This window comes from Antechinus flavipes, chromosome 5 (assembly GCF_016432865.1).
Source record: "Antechinus flavipes isolate AdamAnt ecotype Samford, QLD, Australia chromosome 5, AdamAnt_v2, whole genome shotgun sequence".
Lineage (NCBI taxonomy): Eukaryota > Metazoa > Chordata > Mammalia > Dasyuromorphia > Dasyuridae > Antechinus > Antechinus flavipes.
The window spans coordinates 200,652,071-200,673,054 of record NC_067402.1 but is presented as its reverse complement, the minus strand read 5'-3'; the positions used below and the strand labels follow the sequence as shown (position 1 = coordinate 200,673,054).

The following is a 20,984-nucleotide window of genomic DNA, read 5'->3' as shown; positions in this document are numbered from 1 at the left end:
GTGAGTGTGTCAGGTGCTTATTAAAAATCTGGCCCCAACATAGGACGGGTCGCCGTGGGCGACACAAAAACTAACCCCACGGGGCCTCCTCTTTAGGTGGTTACAGCGGTTTTGAACATGTAATCTTTTCACCATACATATAGGTATTATACTTACTTGATTTTTTTTTTTGAATGTATAAAGGGCAAGTATAGAAGTACCGAATTAGAAAGAGGCCTTATACATTATCAATTCTGAACACCTCATCTTGGAGATGAGCAAAAAACAAACCAGCGAGCAGAAAATTCGAACCCCTCCCCACACACATACATAATGCACAAAGAAGTGACGTTGGTACTAATAAACAAAAATATGTTAACTTACTGTGTGGCAGGGTACAGGCTCTGGGAGTATAAATTGTTGAACAGCATCCCAATCTTCAAAACCTTTTGGGATTTTCTTGGCAGACGGTGGAGTGATGGCTTCCTCTCCAGCTCATTTAACAGATGAAGAAACTGAGGTATTCAGAGTCACGTGGCTTGCCCAGGGTCACGTGGCTTGTGTTGGGTCACACTGCAACTAAGTGTCTGAAATCAGATTTAAATTCGTGAAGATGAGTCTCCCGGGTTGCCGGCAGAGCACTCTGCTCATTTCGCCACCTAGCTGCCTATGGAGACTATTAAGTAGAAAGAATGAAACAATCCCTACTTTCCCGGCGCTTACAATCTACTGGGAAAGGCAGGTACTTATTTAAACGTATAAATATAATTAAGGTGGTAGCTGTATGAGTGAAAACAAGGGATCAGATAGAGATGTTATGTAGAAATGGAAAGATTTGGCAACTGATTAAGCATAAAGGAAACCGATAAGTAGTCCCAGATAAAGCGAAGGGTAAGCAGGGAAAATTGGAAAATTGGTGAAGTCTTCCATTGAATTAAAGTTTGGAAGAGTTCACGGTTTGGAGGGGAAAGATAAGTTCAATCTTGGAAAGCTGAATTTGTGATGTATGGGGAACATCCAATTTTGATGTGATTTTGATGATGCAGAACTGAAGTTCGGAGACTGGTATAGATAAGTAGATGGATAGATAAGATGGGACAGATAGATAAATGGATGGAAAGACAAATTTGGTTACACTTAATAAATACTTTTTAAACTGTACCCTTGGAGAGATTCATAATGGTATGAAATGTTTATGCTTGTTAATGTTTAAAGTTCATAATAAAATGTATAAAAGTGAAAAGACAAACTTCTCGCATTTTTACCCCTCAAACCAACCTTATATTCATTATCGCAGACATGCTCACCCCTAGGGGCAGGGGCAGCAGCTGGCCCCAGGTCCAGCAGCTCACAGCTCGGTGTATCTAAAAAGTTCGTGGGGCTGGGCTTGATGAAGATACCCTCCATAACTTTCCAGGAGTTGTGCTGGTTGGGATTGGGCATGCTGTGGACCGACCTCTGCCCGCGGATGGGGTGCCCGTACAGCTCCCCCGGTGATGGACAAGTAGACATAGGTGCAGGAGAAACACCTAGCATTTAAGTGACTTAACCGAGATCACCCAGCTTGTGTGAGTAGATACTGTCAGTAATAGAAACACCCTTCTCACCTCAAGGCCCAAGCTCTTTGTTTTTCTAATCACAGGGGATATATTTTAAAAGTCAAAATAGATCTGTAAGTGATCCAGGCAAGTCCTTCATTTCACTAATAAATGGAATGTGCCCAGAAAGGTTAGGTGATGTGTCCAGTGGCACAAGTGGCTAAGCCAGGATTAAAACAAAGGTCTTCTCACGCTAAATTCAGTTTTCTAACACATGGCCTGGTGATCAAATGAGGGAGACCTCATTGCAAAGGGAGAAAAAAGTTTTCATAGACAACATACTTAAATCACCCCTGTGGTATGGTAGCCTCAAAAGCTAATGGCAGTTTAGGCTGTAGTAATAGAAGTTAGAGTTCTAGAATTTTATATAATAATATTCTCCTATACTTATCAAGCTATACCTAGAGTATATTATGTTGAAGTTTGGATGCTATATTTTAGAAGGGAGATTGACAAACTGAAGCACATACTCTTTTATAAGATTAAAATAGGGCAGGAAATTCACTCTAGGAGTTAGCTGAAAGGACTAAAGAAAACTTAGAGACATCTCTGTCTTCAGAAATTTACAATCATATATATGAGAGAAGGATCAAATATACTGATTGTTTGGCTTCCCTGGGCAAAAGTAGGCCCAGAAATTAAAAGGAGAAAAATTTCAGCTCAACATAAATCTAGCTATAGTGGTGTGTTTCCCTAATGAGCAATCAGAGTTATCAATAACTCATGCTACACTATTCTACCTTTTCTTTTTTTTTTTTTTAGGTGTAGCTGCTACTCCAGGTGGACCTTTCTCTTTAGCTACCCACAAATTCCCTCCTCATAGGACTAGATTTGCTCATAAGCCAAAGCCAAGAAGAGAGCAGATATAGCCCATTTTAATAACGGTTTCTATTTGCTATTTCAGCCGTTACTGACTCAATTGTTAGAGCAAAACTTATTAAACTGTGGGTTGTGATCCCATGTGGGGTCGCATAATTGAATGTGGGAGTCACGAAAAAATTGGCAACAATAAAAGGTTTCTGAATGCAACAATCAAAAATTAATTTAGAATCAAAGATGTAATGAATCCGAGGTGTTTCTGGCAGCGTTTGACCATATTAGCGTCTCCCGAATTCATTGCAGCCTTTCTTAGGAACACACAATCGGCAGGCAAGAGTACTGCCAGAAATAACTAGATTCAGATTTAAGGTGGGGTCCTGCAAAAATTTCTTGAGTGAAAAAAGATCCTTAGTGGAAAAAGTTTAAAAAGCCTGAGTCTAGAGGAAACTGCCCAGGAAAAGTTGTGAAATTAAATCAACAATTCTCTTTTGTGGTTCTGAGCCCCAAGCCAAATTTCAAGCTTTGACGAATGCTTCATTTTAAAATCTAACTCCCCTCCGGGGAAGTTCCCTTAATAACTTATCCTCCTTCCAACAGTAATACAGATTAGCCTAATGAGTACTTAACAACTTTTATCACAATTGCTGGTTTAAAAAACAAAGTAAATGCTTATTGAAAGGCAAATGATTGCTTTAAGAAGTGGACTTTCTCTAAATTTCAAGGAAAAACAATAGGCTCCACTTTCAGTTGGAAAGGGAACTGCAGATGCTTTAAATGAAAAAATCAATATGGAGAACAGGGGATTCAGTGACACAAAATATATTTCCACACATCCTGATCATGATTAAACTACGCAGCCCAGAGTTTAGAATTGATGATCTTGGGGTTACTACGCATCTGCCACTTTGTATTGTAGACTGCCACAGAGTTTCTTTTTTCATGAAGTCACAGGCTTCATGTGACTTTTTTTTCTTTCCTGCTATACCAATGGACTGATCAAAGGCAGTCCTGCCTGTCCTAAGGTTAGGATAAAATTAAAAGAGAGGTATCCTGGGAGATGGTCACTTAAAATAAATCATCAGGCACTTAATTCCTTTATGACCTGAATGACCCCTTGCCTCGGTGTGGCCAAGACTGTTTTATTGCATTTATAAATGGATTTTTTTTCCTCATTGATAGTTTAATTTCTTTTTTTTCCTCAGTGGTATTTTTCCAAATACATGTAAAGATAGTTTTCAACTTTCATTTTTGTAAGACTTTGTGTTCCAAATTTTTCTCTCTCCCTCCCTCTTCTCCTTCTCAAGACAGCAAGAAATCTGATATAGATTAAATATGTGCAATCCTTTTAAACGTATTTCTATATTTATCATGTTGGACAAGAAAAATCAGACAAAAAGAGAAAAAAATGAGAAATAAAAAGTAAACAAAAAAGATTTCATTATTATGCTCCAATCTACATAGCTCTCTCTATATGGAGACGACACTTTCCATCCCAAATCTATTGGAATTGTATATAAATGAAACTTTTGAAGAAATTTTGCATCATGACATCTGCAAATATATATTGCAAAATATATAAAAATAAACTTCAGCACTTAACAAAACAAGATAGATCAACCCAGTATCTCAAGCTGCCAGTTTTTCCTAGCATGAGAAATACATACATACATACATACATATGTGCGTATATATATACATATATGCACATCATCAGCACATGCAAGAGACATAGCACAATGTAAAGCATTACTTAACAAGTTAACTTCTATAATTATAGGTCTAAATTAGATACAGGAAATAGGTTTACATATCATAGCAATACATGTTTATCCAGCAAGACACAATAAAAACACAAAAAATTTAGGCATATATAATAGTAAAATATACAAAATATCAGTACTTGTGCACATAATAAACTTTGCATAACTGACATTTCCTCTCATGTGTAATGCTAGCTTACTTACAAATTGTTAAAAACAACAAAATAATAAAATAAATATTTAAAATACGTAGTAGCATGTACATCAATGAACACATACAAGACCCACATATAGGTAAATGTTAGTTTTATTATCTGGCTACATGTGTACCCATTTCTCCAGTTTCCCTATGACATTACAACTTTGTCATATCACAAGTCAAAAAAGCCTAAGTCTTTTGTAACTTGTCGTCTCTTCCCTACTACCTGTGTTTATTGATGGTATGACCTACTCATAGTTCTCGTCAGAACTAAACCTTTGCATGTTTAAATCTAAACTTGTGGGTGACCCAAGCTAGCTGTCAATGTTCCTATGCAATCTCTTAGGTCTAGAAATCTCTACAGCTGAAGTTTTGAGTTGGACAGTCTTCTCCCCTTGTCTGAACTGGTTGTTGGCATAGGGTGCAACATTTTATTCACTTGAAATGTCTTCCGAGTTCTTGTCTGATTTAGATGGTCTTTATACAAAAACTGGTAGTTTTGGACCTAGAATCAGGCAATGCAAGCATTTAACACTTGTCCCCACAAGCTTATCTGAATCTATTTAATTCTCCCAAGAGTAGTAAGTGGTTGCAATGAATTGTCTTTACAGAGTCCCCTCTAGTCCCTGGGGCTATTCTATAAACCATAAAGATTCCCACTCCCTTCACAACTAGTTATAGAACAGCTTTCCATTGAGTTGCTCATTTTTGTATGTTCCCTAATATCAAGATCCCTCAACAAAATTCTCTTTTTTTTGTTGTTGAAGTCCTGAGAATGAACTTAGAAATCATTCCATTATTTATTTCTATCAGCTCTCATGAACTGGAATCTATTCTAGTAGTTGGTAAGGTTCTTTCAGTTTCTGCTGCTCTTCAGACTCCAGAGCACAAGTTAGGCAAGCATGGCTATCAGCCCCATCAGGTATTACCATACCTGGCATGTGACATAGGAATCACAGGAACATTGATTCCAGCAGAATAATACTTTGTTAGGTATGAGGTGGAGTCTCAGGGTTGTTTTTTTGTTTTTGTTTTTTGGGTTTTGTTGTTGTTGTTGTTGTTTTTGCTGAGGCATTTGGGGTTAAGTGACTTGCCCAGGGTCATACAGCTAGGCAGTGTTAAGTGTCTAAGAACAGATTTGAACTCAGGCCCTCCTGATTTCAGGGCTGGTGCTCTATCCACTGCACCACCTACCTGCCCCCCAACGTTCATTTTTGTAAGATTTTGTGTTTCAGATTTTTTTCTCCATTCTTCCCTCTTCTTCCACCTCTCCAAGACAGCAAGTATACAATCCTTTTAAACATATTTCCATATTTGTCATATTGTGCAAGAAAATCAGACCAAAATGGGGGAAAAAACATGAGAAAGAAAAAGCAAACAATGCCCCATCTCAAAAAAAAAAAAAAGGTAAAAAATACTATGCTTTGATATATATTCGGTCTTCATAGTTTTCTTCTATGGATGGTATTTTCCACCCCAGTCTCTTGGAATTGTCTCGTTTCACCACATTGCTGAGAAGAGTCAAGTCCATCACAGTTGATCACATAATTTCGCTGTTACTGTGTACAGTGTTCTGGTTCTGCTCACTTAAGTCACTCAGCACCAGTTCATCTAAGTCTTTCCAAGTTTTTCTGGAAAAACCTGCCCATCATTTTTTATAGAACAATAATATTCGATTACATTCATATACCATAACTTTATTTAGCCATTCCCCAACCAGTGGGCACCCACTCAATTTCCAATTCCTTGCCTCTGTAAAAAAAAGAGCTTCTACAAACATTTTTGCAAAAGTAGGGTCTTTTGCCTATTTTATGATCTCTTTGGGATACAGATCCAATAGAGACACTGTTGGATCATAGTTTCAAACTGCTCTCCAGAATGGTTAAATCCTTTCACAAACTTCCAACAATGCATTAGTATTCCAATTTCCCTATATTTCCCCCAATATTTATCGTTATCTTTTCCTGTCATTTTAGCTAATCTGATAGGTGTGACGTGCTACCTCAGAGTTGTCTTAATTTGCATTTCTCTAATCAATAGTGATTTAGAACATTTTTTTTCATATGACTAAATAGCTTTAATTTCTTCATCTGATAATTGTCTGTTCATATCTTTTGACCATTTTATGATGAACATTCTTACATCTTACAACATTCTTACATTGTGATATCCTATACATTTTCTAGCTCCTGCCATTTGATTCCTTATTCTCGACCCTCTCATCCCAAAGTCCTGACCGAACATCACCTTCACCTTCCACTGTGCATATTGACTGTCCTTTAAATATCCTAAAGACTTTGTTCCTCTCTGTTCACTGACTTTCTATAATCTACTCCTCTATTCCACCTCAGCCATATTCAAAGAAAATGACAAGCTTCATCTTGCCATCACCCATAAATGAACCACTTTAGCAGATTTGGGCAAGGAAGAAAGGATTATTTTTAAGCAAAACAAACTAAGGATGTACAAAAATATTTATAGTTTTTTCAATAGTGGCAAATAATATGAGAGAGGGAGTATGCATCAATAGGGGAATGGTTGAATACATTATGTTATGTAAATATGATGGAATATAATTTGCGGTAAAAAAAAAATTATGAAGGGCTTGAAGATTTCAGGGAAACCTGGAAAGACTGATTCCTGGGAAAACATATTTACTTTCACTTATATTAAGTGAAGTGAACAGAACCAGGAGAACAATTTATGCAATAATGACCATATAGTAAAGGCAAACAACTTTGAAAGAATTAGTTATTTCAATGAGTATAATCAGCAATTATGATTTCAAAGAATTAATGATGAAATACATTACCACTTCCTGATAGAGAATTGAGGGACTCAGAGCACAGGATCACACACACACAGCAGTTTATTTTTCTTGGCGGTTACATGGTTGTTAACAGAGGTTTCGTTTTTTCTTTAATTTTAATTGGAGAAGAGGTGTGAGAAAGAAAAGAGAAAGTGGACTTCTTGATTGAAAACTACACACACACACACACACACACACACACACACACACAATTCCATGTTGGAACCTAACAAAGCCTCCTGTATCAGTGCTAAGCTCTACCTATCCTGGCCACTACTCCTATCCCTTTTCCTACAGAAATAATTTATTATTAACCAGCTAATGATTAGAAAAAAATGATCAGTTACTTCTCTTGGAAAACCAAAAACAAAAGAAACATGGAGAGATGTAAAGCCTTAAATACTTTTCTAAAAGAGAATGGTTCTAAAAAAATAAAATCAACCCTGACTGGTGGGAAATTTTTTTTTTTGGAATTTGAATATTATTTTCTTTTTTATGATTATTAAAGCATTTTACTTTCAAAACATATGTACAGATAATTTTTCAACATTGACCTTGCATAGCCTTGTGTTCCAAAATTTCTCCTCCTTCTTCCTCCTTCCTCCCCTAGATGTCAAGTAATCTAATATATGTTATATATGTTGAAATATATGTTAAATCCAACATATATAAAAATCAGATCAAAAAGGAAAAAAAATGAATAGGAAAACAAAATGCAAGCGAACAACAAAAAGAGTGAGAATGTGATCCACATTCAATTCCCACAGTCCTCTCTCTTGGTGTAGATGGCTCTCTTCATCACTGCACAAGTGGAACTGATTTGAATCATCTCATTGTTGAAGAGAGTCATGTCCATCAGAATTGATCATCATATAGTATTATTGTTGCCTTGTATAATGATCTCCTGGTTCTGCTCATTTTACTTGGCATCAGTTCATATAGGTCTCTCCAGGCCTCTCTGAAATCATCCTGCTGGTCATTTCTTACAGAACAATAATATTCCATAACATTTATATACCATAACTTATTCAGCCATTCTCCAATTGATGGGCATCCATTCAGTTTCCAGTTTCTTGCCACTACAAAAAGGGCTGCCACAAACATTTTTGTACATGTGGGTCTTTTTCCCTCCTTTAAGATCGCTTTGGGATATAAGCCCTATAGAAACACTGCTAGATCAGAGGATATGCATAGTTTAATAACTTTTTGAGCATAGTTCCAAATTGCTCACTAGAATGGTTGGATCTATTCATAGCTCCACCAACAATGTATCAGTGCCCCAGTTTTCCCACATCTCCTCCAACATTCGTCATTATCTTTTCCTACCATTTTAACCAATCTGAGAGAGGTGTAGTGGTATCTCAGAATTGTCTTAATTTGCATTTTTCTGATCAATAGTGATTTAGAGCACCTTTTCATATGACTAGAAATGGTTTTAATTTCTTCATCTGAAAATTGTCTGTTCATATCCTTTGACCATTTATTAAATTCTTATAAATTTTAGAAATGAGGCCTTTATCAGAACCCTTAAATGTAAAAATGTTTTTCCAGTTTATTGCTTCCCTTCTAATCTTGTCTACATTAGTTTTGTTTGTTTAGCTTAATATAATCAAAATTATCTATTTGATGTTCAATTATGAATTTCAGTTCTTCTTTTATCACAAATTCCTTCCTTCTCCACAGATCTGAGAGGTAAACTATCCTATGTCCTTCTAATTTGCTTGTAATATTATTCTTTATGTCTAGATCATGAACCCATTTCCTTCTTATCTTGGTATAATGCCTAATTTTTCCATATAAGTTTCCAATTTTCCCAGCAGTTTTTGTCAAATAGTGAGTTCTTATTCCAAAAGCTGGGGTCTTTGGGTTTGTCCAACACTAGATTGTTATAATTATTGACTGTTTTGTCCTGTGATCCTAACCTATCCCACTGATTGACTAGTCTGTTTCTTAGCCAGTACCAAATGGTTTTGATGACCACTGCTTTATAATACAGCTTTAGGTCTGGCACAGCAAGGCTACCTTCATTAGCATTTTTTCATTAATTAGATTAGTGGAAATTTAATGAGGAGATAGCTGGAGTCTTCAGCTCCTCCTGCTGAGAATATGGCTTGATTATAAGACTTAATCTAGACAAGGGAATCTATCTCTGAATTATCTCTATCCAGACCACTCTGGTTGGTTTTCTCCTTTTTTGAACTGAATCACTTTAAATTCTTATAGATAGGTACAAGTTCAAGGGCTGTTCTCCTTGGGGAAAGAACTCAACCAAACAAGCCCTATCCTAGTTGGATAGAATCTGGTCAAAGACTGAAAAGGATGTTCACCCAGGGGTAATCTCAATCAGCTATGTCTTTCAGAGGCTGACCATGCACAGGAGCTGGACTTCAGTGATGAAACAGAGAAGGAAAAAGCTGAATCCTAATCTAACATTGATTATTAATATAAAAGGAAAATAATTTCCCTCACAACTCTGGGGGGAAGAGGCAATTATTATCCTCATTTTATAGTGACTTAGTCCTTCCAAATAGCCTTGTACTTCTGGTCTTGTTTTCCTCCACATTCTTTTACTTCTTCAGAAGGCTGTTACATTGCTAAATGTCATTTTTATTGTCTTTCTGTTTTTCTTTATCTTTTATTATTTCTCCCATTAAGCTGCATGCTCCTTGAAAACAGAAAGTGGGTTTTGTCTTTTTTTGTGTCCCCAGCACTTACCATAGTCCCTGGCACATAGTAGGTATTTAATAAATGAATGGCTAATTTTCTTGGCAAAGATATTGGCTTGATTTGACATTTCCTTGTCCAGATCATTTTACAGATGAGATTAAATTACTTGCCCAGTTATCACATAAATAGTGTCAGAGGCCAAGTTTCAGTTCTTAAAGATGAGTCTTCCTGACTTCAGACCTAGTGGTCTGTTCACTGTATCACCTAGCTGCCAGTAATTATATCGTATTAAATGTTAAACATACCTTTGAAAATCAATAAGATTTTTTTCTCAAACTAGCCTTGAGAATAGCCTATAAATTGTTGTTGTTGTTTTTAAAGAAAAAGGCTCTCTCCCTCCCTCCCAGTTAGCAAGTATTTTAAAAAACTAATCTGTTCTTCCCATTATCTACCACCATTGAGTAAATTGGAGGAAAAAAGTTCCCAGAACAGAGCTGCATAATTTAGCAAAATAAATTCTTATATTATCAGTGTCCAAAAATGTTACCTTCTTTATTTTTAAGTTAATCATCTCTTAGTTAAGAGGCGAATGGTATATTTTATTTTCACTTTTTTGGATTCATGGGTTTTTCAATGTGTTGTTCAGAGTTCTAAAGTTTTTCAAGAATTTTCTCTATATCTATACATATTTTCTCCATATCAATACATATATTGTTATATCTGCTCATTTTAATCTGCATTAGTACCAAAAAGGTCTTCCAAGTTTCCTCTTTAATGATCTATTTTGTCATTTATGATGTCACAATGATATATCATTGCATTCATATATCACAATCTAGTTAGCTATTTTCCAATAGGATAACATTTCTTTAATTTCCAATTTTTGTTTACCACCAAAAAAAAAATCAACCCTTGCTATAAATATTTTTGTGGATTATTTTGGAGAGAGAGAATCAGTCTAGTTAAGGGAAGGCTACAGTCCTAATGGTATTTTAGGTGGGACAAAATTTGACAGCTTTCTGGGCTTGGTTTCAAGAGTGACTGGACTAATTCACAGTTCCTCCAACAGTGTACTAATATATCTGTTTTCCCACATTCTTTCCAAAATTCTCATTGTCCTCTTTTGTTATTTAATCTAAAAAGTATGAGATAGAACCTCAGAGTTGCCTTAATTTGAATTTCTCTATTAGTGAAAGTGTTTTGTTTTTTTTCAAATGCTTGTTGATAGCTTGTATTTCTTCCTTTGAGAACTAGCTGTTCATATTCTTGGGTTATTTAACTTTGGGGAAATCATCTTAGTTTTATAAATTTGAATAAGTTCCTTATATATCTCAAATATGAGATCTTTATCAGAAAAACTTTTTTGTCATAATTGACAGTAAGGTAAATGGGAACACAAAAATTCTGAACATGTTCAATGTTCTTGCTAATACATTGAATATATTCAGAATTTTGTGTCCAATAAAAAGGATTTCTTGACTCCTCAGTCAAAAGATCAGGAGGTAGAGGCCATTAGCCTTCACATAGTTTTGGGAAGTACAGGGCAACAAAAACTAGGAAGTATAAAACAAGATGATTGGTTATAGAGTCTGAAGCATCACAAAAAATGGAAAACAATATGACTAGATGGAAGTCTGGGATACAGGGCTAGCAACAAATTCTTATTTTTAGTACTTTGGAAAGCAACATGTCACAAGTTGCCATTATTAGTTAATGGCACAGCTGAGAATCACAAATAACCACGATTGGTGAATAACTGATAAGCCAGTAGTGAATTCTTCCTAGTTAAAAAGAGTTAACTAAAAATAGAGTTCAAAAAGATTAAGTTGAATGATAAAGAAATTCTAGTTGTAACCCAGGGGACCCAAATTAGCCTAAGGGACTTTTAACCTGTGCAGGCTAATTATTGTTTGAGAAGCTTTGTCATTGTTGTCTGTGTGTCTGTCTTGTGATGATAATCCATGATTTTGATTTGAAATTGCTTTTAGAAAATTGAGTTAACAAAAAAAAACCCTTGCCATCAAAAGCTTCTGTCTCTGTGTCTTGTAAATGAACTTATTTCCACAAAAAAAAAGTATGTGAACCTTTGTCATAAATTCTCCAAGTCTTCAGAAAGATAGTCTCCCGTTCTCTCTGTATTTTTAAGCTGTGATCAAGTTTTAGGCGGTGCAGACTTAAGAGAGTTAAGAATAAAGGGAATCTTTTCCCTCAGACAATATAATTTTATGACTAAACTAAACTGAGATTGTGACTAAGATCTAAGTTCTAATACTGGGAATTTCCAAACAGCAATTTCAATGTTTTTATAAATGCTGAAATGTTCTAATGAGTTTTTGGTCAATAATGTCTTCAGAATTTATTTTAAGGAACTTAATGGCTGTAACGTGAATATTACATAGACCGTTTATCATTATTTCTCTGGAAAGTGACAAAATTGTTTTAATTTAGGGGGAAGATTTCAGAAAAAAAGGGAACTGGAGGTAATTTGAAAATAGTAGGGGGAGAGAAGAAAAATAGATTGTGTTTTGCTGAAAGAACTTGGACTCTTCTCTCCTGAGCCTCACTAGGCTTCCTGCCATATGTCCTGTTACAGACCTGTTACACCTCTGAGTGCTCCCACTTTTGCTACTCCTTCTAACTGCATTCAATATAAGGGGGAAAAACCCTTATCTTGTAGCATTATAAGTGTATTAGAAGTTGGATAGGTCTGGGTATTTTTATAAACTCTTTAGACTCCAAAAGGCAACAGTAGTGTGCAATTAATCAGAGTTATGGAGAATGAGTGTGTGTGTGTGTGTGTGTGTGTGTGTGTATATAAATATTTTTTTTTAAACTGAGGCAATTAGGGTTAAGTGACTTGCTCAAAGTCACACAGCTAGGAAGTATTAACTGTCTGAGGTCAGATTTGAATTCAGGTCCTCCTGACTTCAGGGTTGGTACTCTATCCATTACACCACCTAGCTGCCCCTAGAGTAACATATTTTTAACTAAGAATTATTTAAAGATAATAAAATTCTGTCCTTGAAGGAATTTTAGAAAAGTACATTCTAGTAGTTATTGAGGAATATAAAATTCTCTAAAGGAGATGATAATACAAGACTGCCACTTTAAATCTTTGACAGCAGTCTAACAAAGTAGTGGAATATTGAAAGTACATGGCCCTTGAAAAAATTGACAATTTTGACTTTGTGATTATGTAAATCCAGATTTAATGTTATGAAGGTTCATTCTGAAACTCAATTTTAATGTAATTTGGCATTTTAAGGGAAAAAGCAGAAAAATGTGATCAAGAAAAATATGAGGTAAAAATCCAGTCTCTGTAAATGTGTTGGCTATATGATTTTTAAACAAGTAATTTCATCTCTACATCTGTTTTCTGATCAATAAAGGTGAAAAAAATAGCATCCATCTCCCAAGATTGTTTTGAGAATCACATGATTGCAAAATACCTAACACAAGACCAGGCATATGGTTCACACCTTTTAAATGTTAATTATTGTTTTTTTTTCCTTAATTGAATATAACTACTCTTTATTAAATAACTCTGTACTGGGTTTTTAGTGCAATTGGTATAAAATGTCAAAGATTCCTATATCGGCTTTTGCTCCACCACCAACAGCAATGACTTGTAACTCTCTTATTCATATACTCACAACCAATTCCTTATTTCCCTCCACTCCCTATATGATTGTGTTATCATCAAGGATGTTGCCTCTCATTACCATAATGGAGCGGTTGTCTGTCAAAATTGCTTGAATCATTTTCATAAATACGAGAGGTTTCCAAGACCTGTTCTTGGTACAATGCTTACACTGCTACATTTGGAAAAAATGCCCTCTGTTTCCCCAACTTACAGATCTCCTAGGACATGTTTAACTAAGAGATATCTGTCCCTTGTGGTTCTTGGTTAGTGAGAAGCACCTCAGACTTTTAATGTTACATTTAACATATTATGAGTTAGTATTTAATCCAATGCAACATAATCAGTATGGTTTATTATGTTCCCTTTCCTCTTCACTAATGTCACAATCACCCAAAGAAAGACTGTAGTCTTTCTGTGAATTGAAAGGGTAGGATGAAAGAAATGTTTCATTGAAGACCCCCACTCAAACTCTGATCGGTATTAGGTCATTATGATTCTACAAGGGATAATGAGTGTTAACAATTATTTAACTTTTTTTTTTTTCCCTGAGGCAATTGGGGTTAAATGACTTGCCAGGATCACACAGCTCATAAGTGTTAAGTATCTGAGGAAAGATTTGAACTCAGGTCTTCCTGATGTCTGTGCTGGTACTCTAACCACTGCTCCACCTAGCTGCACCAACAATCATTTTACTATAGTTATTTAGTAAAATGTTTAGTCAGTCACCTAATAATAGATATAAGAATAAGTAGTATATTAATCCACATTTTGTATAAATCACCTAGGTTGCAATAGAAGGTCTTCTAAAATAGACCTCAACTTTTGAATGTAATGTTCCCTACTTGTTACCAGCAATGGAGTTTACTTGCATAACTGCAAGAATGCTGACATTTCCGTCTTTTTTTGCTCAAATTCTATGACCAAACTAAGCACGAGAGGCAAGGTATGGAAAGTGCCCTCCATCTGTTCTTGGAATGTATCTTATACTGTCTCCTCTTACCCAACCTAAAGAGGAACATCTATCTTGTGATTATCGAATTGGTAAGGATATTTCTGGTTCATCCAACCAGTGACCCTGCTGATATACCACTATGTCATGTGTCAACCAATGAGATTTTGTACTTTGCATAGCCTCTTTAGAATGTTCTGGTAATAAATCTGGTATTAAGCTATATAAAAATAAGGCACTGGAAGGAGGGTGAAATATACTATGAAATTCCTGAGTAAGTTATGCAGGCTATTGTTATAATGTTACAACGTATGAAGCATTTAATTGGGTATATTTTAAAAGGGAAGAATAATAATTGCTTACTTAATGAAAAAAATGGAGAGGGAGACTTATAAAATCTCTTTATTTATAAACTTCCTAAGTGTTGAGACCATCCTCTTGGAAAAGTCATAAAATCTTCCCTGTAAGAGACCTTGTGACTTGGTTTACTGAGAAAATGAGATTCCCTTTGCCATTACAAATGTTTCTTGAATAAAGGGAGAGAATTTACAAATTTGTTTATAGTGTTGAAGTAGTTTATGTGAAAATTTGTGATTTAAAAAATTATGAAATCAGACCTGGAATAGTATATTATGGAGTTATATCTTGAGCCAACTTTGTCTCAACAGACTACAATATTAAAAGATTTTTCCCTTAAGGGCAAAATATATAAGACATATAATATAGTATACAATACCATAAGAGATGAATATATCTTAGTCTGGAAGTTTTCTGTATTTAGCCAGTGTTTTTCTGGTTTGCTTGAGGTTTTTTGAATGAATGATTATACATTATCTATGTAGAAGTTTAAAATGTAATTATTTCCTTGATCGCTAATGAATTTTTTTTTTTTTTTACTACAGAATGAGTTTAAACTTAGAGAAGAAAAAGAAGAAAAGGATGTTGAGTGATTGTGTGTGTATGTGTGTGTGTGTGGGGGGGTATTGTTGTTGTTGGGGTGCTATGCTAAAGCCTGTTCTAATAATTCACCACCCCTCCTTCAAAAATCCCTTATATTAATGTTCATTACTGATAATGATTATGCTAAAATTCTATAGAATTAGTTTGTAAATAAGTGATCTTTGGGAAATAAAGCTATTAATCAAATGGGAGATTTAGAAAATCAAATATTGATTTAGTATTTCATATTTGATTTTATTCTGTAATTGATTCTATTCTGTAACTCCTAAGCCACATTATTTTATTGCTACGTTCAGTAGTTCAGTATCCCTCTTTATTTTTTTAATTAAAAAAATCTAATTACGCATAAAGATAGGTTTCAACATTCATTTTCTTTATAAGATTTTGAAGTCCAAATTTTTCTCCTTCTCTTCTTCCCCCTTCTTTTCCTCAAGGCAGCAAGCAATCTGATATAGATTATATATAATAGGTATATATATTTGACATAGGTTATATAATCATACTAAACATATTTCTACATTAGTCATGTGTAATGTCTGGGTTAGCTTTCTGGAGGATCTCTGGATGGGCCTTGGTTCTTTAGGTGGAGAAGTGATGAAGGTAGGAGAGCCACCATGAGGCTGTTCAAGGATGGAATCCGGAATCTTGAGTCTTCTCTGTGTCTGTGTCTTAAGACTTTCTTATGTCTCCTCTGTGTCTGAGACTCCCAGTTCCCAGTCCTCTCAGCCCTTAAATAACTCAGTACCATATCATCACTACAGCAACTGAGCATTTGCCAACTGTAGAACATTACATCACCATATCACACTTAAGTATATGCAAACTAGAATGATTACATCATTACATCACATTAAATATATCTTTAATTAGAAAACTATTATCCCATCAATCACACTGAGTAGGTGCTAAACTATAAACACCCTGCTATCCTTGATTCAAGTACACTTTTCCAGAGTTCCAGCCCTCTATAGTCATGTGAAAGAAGAAACAAAGCAAAAGGGAAAATTCATGAAAAAACAAACCAAATGCCTCAAAATTAAAATAAAACTATGCTTTGATTTGCATTTAGATACCATCATTTCTTTGAATATGGATAACATTTTCCTTTATGAGCCTTTTGGAAATTGTCTTGGATCATTGTATTGCTGAAAAGAGCTAAATCTAACATGTTGTTACTGCTGTGTTCAATGTTCTCATGGTTCTAAGTTTAAAGTTCAGTTGTCCTGGAGCAACTAGGTGGCACAGTAAATAGAGCACCAGCCCTGAAGTCAGGAGGACCTGAGATGAAATCTGATCTCAGACACTTAACACTTTCCTAGCTGTGTGACCTGGGCAAGTCACTTAACTCCAAGTGTCTCAGCAAATAAATAAGTTCAGTTATCCTATAAGTTACCTTAATTCAAAGAAAGAAATTATCGCTATACAGACTTGCATGCCCATGTACAATTAAGGGCAATCTATTATCTCACTAACAAACTGTGAAAGTTGCATCAGGGCTGGAGGAAGTCCACTGTCTCTGCAAACTATCGTTCAAGAGATTCTAGTATCTTGCAGGTGGGCACTGCCAATAAGTGTTCCCTGGCAGCAGGATGGGAAAAGGAGTTATTACTAGCCCTGCATTCATGACTAGCATGCAACTATTTTATTGTCTGTGATCTAAGATTCTTAAGATCTTGTTACCATAAGTTTTAGGCTTATTGTTCCTTTGTATTCCTGTACTTCCCAATACCTCATAGTCTTTGAGGAATCTAGAACCCTCTTTTATTAGTAATTGCTATACTTATCACTAAATTGAATGTGCTTGAAGCTTTGTGTCTATTTACCTTAATTTCAATTGTGACATTATAAAGCTCTTTCCCGTTATTTGTTTTTCCTCTCCTTTTACTGCATTATACGTATTTATACAAAACCTTTTACATTTTATGTAATCAAAATTGTCTACTGTATTTTTATGTTTCACTTGTTTAGTCATGAACTCTTTTCCTTTCCATAAATTTGAAAGATAATTTCTTCTTTGCTCCTCTAATTATGATATTTTTATTGATAGGTAATAGATTCATTTGGAGCTTATTTTGTTATTGGTTTAAATATAATTTCTGTCAGATAACTGTCTGGTTGTCTATACAGTTCTGACCTTTTCAGCAGGAATATCTGAAAATCCTTTGTTCCATTAAAGATCCATTTACCCCCATAAATTAAATATTTAGATTTGCCAGACATTATCCTTAGTTATAAATCCTTATCTCTTGTTTTTTGAAATACTGTATTATGAGCTCTCCTCTTCTTTCCTTTATAGGTAAGTTTCTAGGTCTTATGTAGTCTTATTGTAGTTCTTTGATACTTGAAATTCTTCTTTTTTGGCTGCTTATAGAATATTTATCTTTGACCTAGAATTTCCAGGTTTTGGCCATGATGCTCTTGGGAATTCTTATTTTAGGGTTTCTTTCAGGATGTGACAAGTAGATTCTTTTTTTTTTTTTTAAATAACTTTCTATTGACAGAACCCATGCCAGGGTAATTTTTTACAGCATTATCCCTTGTACTCACTTCTGTTCCGATTTTCCCCCTCCTTCCCTCCACCCCCTCCCCCAGATGGCAAGCATTCCTTTACATGTTAAATAGGTTACAGTATATCCTAGATACAATATATGTGTGCAGAAGCGAACAGTTCTCTTGTTGCACAGGAAGAATTGGATTCAGAAGGTAGAAATAACCCGGGAAGAAAAACAAAAATGCAAGCAGTTTATATTCATTTCCCAGTGTTGACAAGTAGATTCATTCTATTTTTACTTTGCTCTCTGATTCTAAGAGTTCTGGGAAATTTTTGTTTATATTTTCCTGAAATATGGTGACCATCCTTTTCTTTCTAATCATAATTCTTCATTTGCTTCTCTTATAACTGATTCATTTTTTGGACTTTTTATTTCTTATATTTAATTATATTTTCTTTTTAATCTTTTATTTTTGATTTTTTTTTTATTTTATTAAAACTTTTTTATTTACAAAACAAAAAGAGTGAGAATGCTATGTTGTAGTCCACATTCATTTTCTATAATTCTCTCTGGGTATAGATGGTTCTCTTCATCACTGAACAATTGGAACTGGTTTGAATCATCTCACTGAAGAGAGCCACATCCATCAGGATTGATTGTTGTATAGTCTTGTTGCCATGTACAATGATCTCCTAGATCTGCTCATTTCATTTAGCATGAGTTCATGTAAGTCTCTCCAGGCCTCTCTGAAATCATCCTGCTGTGTTGTGATATGGGAACCATTTGCCAGTGGCTGCTGGAGGTCTAACTCAGATCTGTAGAATGGATCTCTTCATGTGAGAGGATGTTGATAATACAAGGAGACTGAGAGGCAAAGGACTGACCTCTTTTCTCTTCCCTCTTGACTCTAATTTATTTCATTCTCAATCCACAAGGAACAACTCCTTCAAGTGTTATGATTCACAGCTGTGGAGGCTCTCAGAGAATTGACCTGCCCCTCCGTTTAGACATAGTCCTTAACATTGCTTGTCATTTCTTATAGAACAATAATATTCCATAACATTCATATAGTATAATTTATTTAACCATTTTCTAATTGGTGGGCATTCCAGTTTCTTGCATTAGTTTTGTTTTATTAAATTGTTTTTTCCCTAATTCTAATTTTTAGGGCATTCATTTCTCCCCCCTCTCACTTAATAGCATTTTATTTTTCCCAATTACATGTAAAATAATTTTTCAACATTTATTTTTGATTAGATTTTGATTTCCAAATATTTTTCCCTTTCTCTTTCCCCTCCTCTCTCTCTAAGATAGCAAGCAATCTGACATAGGTTATACATGTACAATCATGTTAAATATGTTTTCACATTTGTTATGTTGTAAAAGAAGGTATTCATTTCTTGAGTGATTTTCTGCTCACTTCCTGAGGGTTCCCTCTCGTTACAGGTCTTTTAGAATTCTACCTGTATGAGGTTTGTCCTGCGGGCCCTTCCTGTACTGGTTCCCCGTCTCCCAAGCTTCAGGATCTCTTCAGGCTGGATTTTGTCCAGAACCTCACTCCCAAACTTGAACTCTGGTCATTGATGCCATCTGGAATCTGTTGGATTGATCTAAGGCTGCTCACTAGGCTAGATTTGGACTAGGTTACAAGGCTATTGGGACTGGGACTCTTTGACTTAAGTTGGGCTTCCCTTGATTTACTGATTTCCTTTGCTCTATCCCCAATTCCTCTGTCTGCTTTCTCTCACTGAACTGACAGCCTGTTGTGGGTTGGGGGAAAGTTTGGGCTGGATGCTAGGGCTGTTTGGCTCAAGCTTAGAGTGCTGCAGGGGACCTACCCTGGATGCCCCAAAGTCTATGCATCTGGCAGTCTTACAGGCCGCAGGGTCACACCTGGATATTGCCCAGTTCAGCCAGGAAGAAGTAGAATTCTCTGAAAGGCTCCAGGACCCCATGTACTTACCCTCGACCTGCCTGAGTTTATACAGACAAAAATTTCTATAGAATTCTTGGTCACTCTGTAGTCCCAAGGTTGGGTGATAGAATCTGAAGGTTATTTTTATCTTTATGTATAGTCATATATCTCTAAGTTTCAATGGAGTGTTTTTGGAACCTGGGATACTGAGAGTGCTGATAGTCATTTTCCCATAATTCCTTCATTTCCTCTTACAGTAAACTGTGGACAGTTCTTCCCAACTCTTATGTTCCATCAAATTTGATGCAGTCTCCAATACCAGTGATTAATCAGGAGCTTCTGAATTTCTTTTAACAAAATTTTTGAGGAACATTATGTAAATGTAAAAACATTTACCATATATCAAGTGAATGCAAAACAAACAAATAAAAACAAACAGAAGTTTCCTTCTTGCTCTCAAAGCAAAACATACAAATACAAAGTGAATAAACAAGGACATTATATTATCCTAAAAGGAACAAAAGAAAACAAAACATCAGTAATAAACATATGCTTCAAATGTCCTAGCACCCATATTAATAAAGGAAATATCTGAGCTTCAAGAAAACATAGATAGTAGTTCCAAATATAAGATGAAGTTAAAGATTTACCTATGTACATCAGAAGTTCATCGTGGGAAAAGGGACTTTGAAAAGAGGTTTTTGGCAAGTGGTGGTCATGTGACTTATTCTCTTCTCCTATCAAGAAGAAGCCACGTGGCTTCTTCTTATTATCAGATATTTCTCAGATGATCCTGTTTGTATAGAGTGGCTATGAGGATGGAACTCTTTTGTCTATCTCTCAACCCTCTGTGCATCTTTAGACAACCTCTGAGATATAGATTAGCACATTTTTAGACTGGTCTGAAACCTGGTCTGCCAGGTACATGTAAGTAAAGCTAAGAACTCAGAAGGAGGATCAAGGAGCCAAATGGCATGTACCTGGCAGACCAGGTTTCAGACCAGTCTAAAAATGTGCTAAAAATACCTGCTTATGATGATGATCTTTGCTAAGAACTTGTCTTTCATATAATCTCCCATTCTATTTCATACATACCATTTCTGGTGTCTGTTGTGTCCCTTCATTTTGTCTCTAGCCTTTACCCCTAAATAAATCTACCTTTTGCCAAAGAGAATGTCCTTTGTGAATTTGTCA

The 20,984-nt window shown here is 35.4% G+C and overlaps 1 protein-coding gene across 2 annotated transcripts in view; it reads left to right on the top strand.

Annotated features, from left to right (window-relative positions):
• The first annotated feature begins 366 nt into the window (after positions 1-366).
• The window catches only part of ASB13 (ankyrin repeat and SOCS box containing 13), a 63,205-nt gene continuing 42,587 nt past the window's right edge, over positions 367-20,984 (top strand). For both annotated transcript variants that reach the window (XM_051961857.1, XM_051961858.1), the window contains exons 1-2: positions 367-721; positions 1,277-1,547. The gene's annotated coding sequence lies outside the window, so the exon portion shown is untranslated. The remainder of the gene's footprint in view (positions 722-1,276; positions 1,548-20,984) is intronic.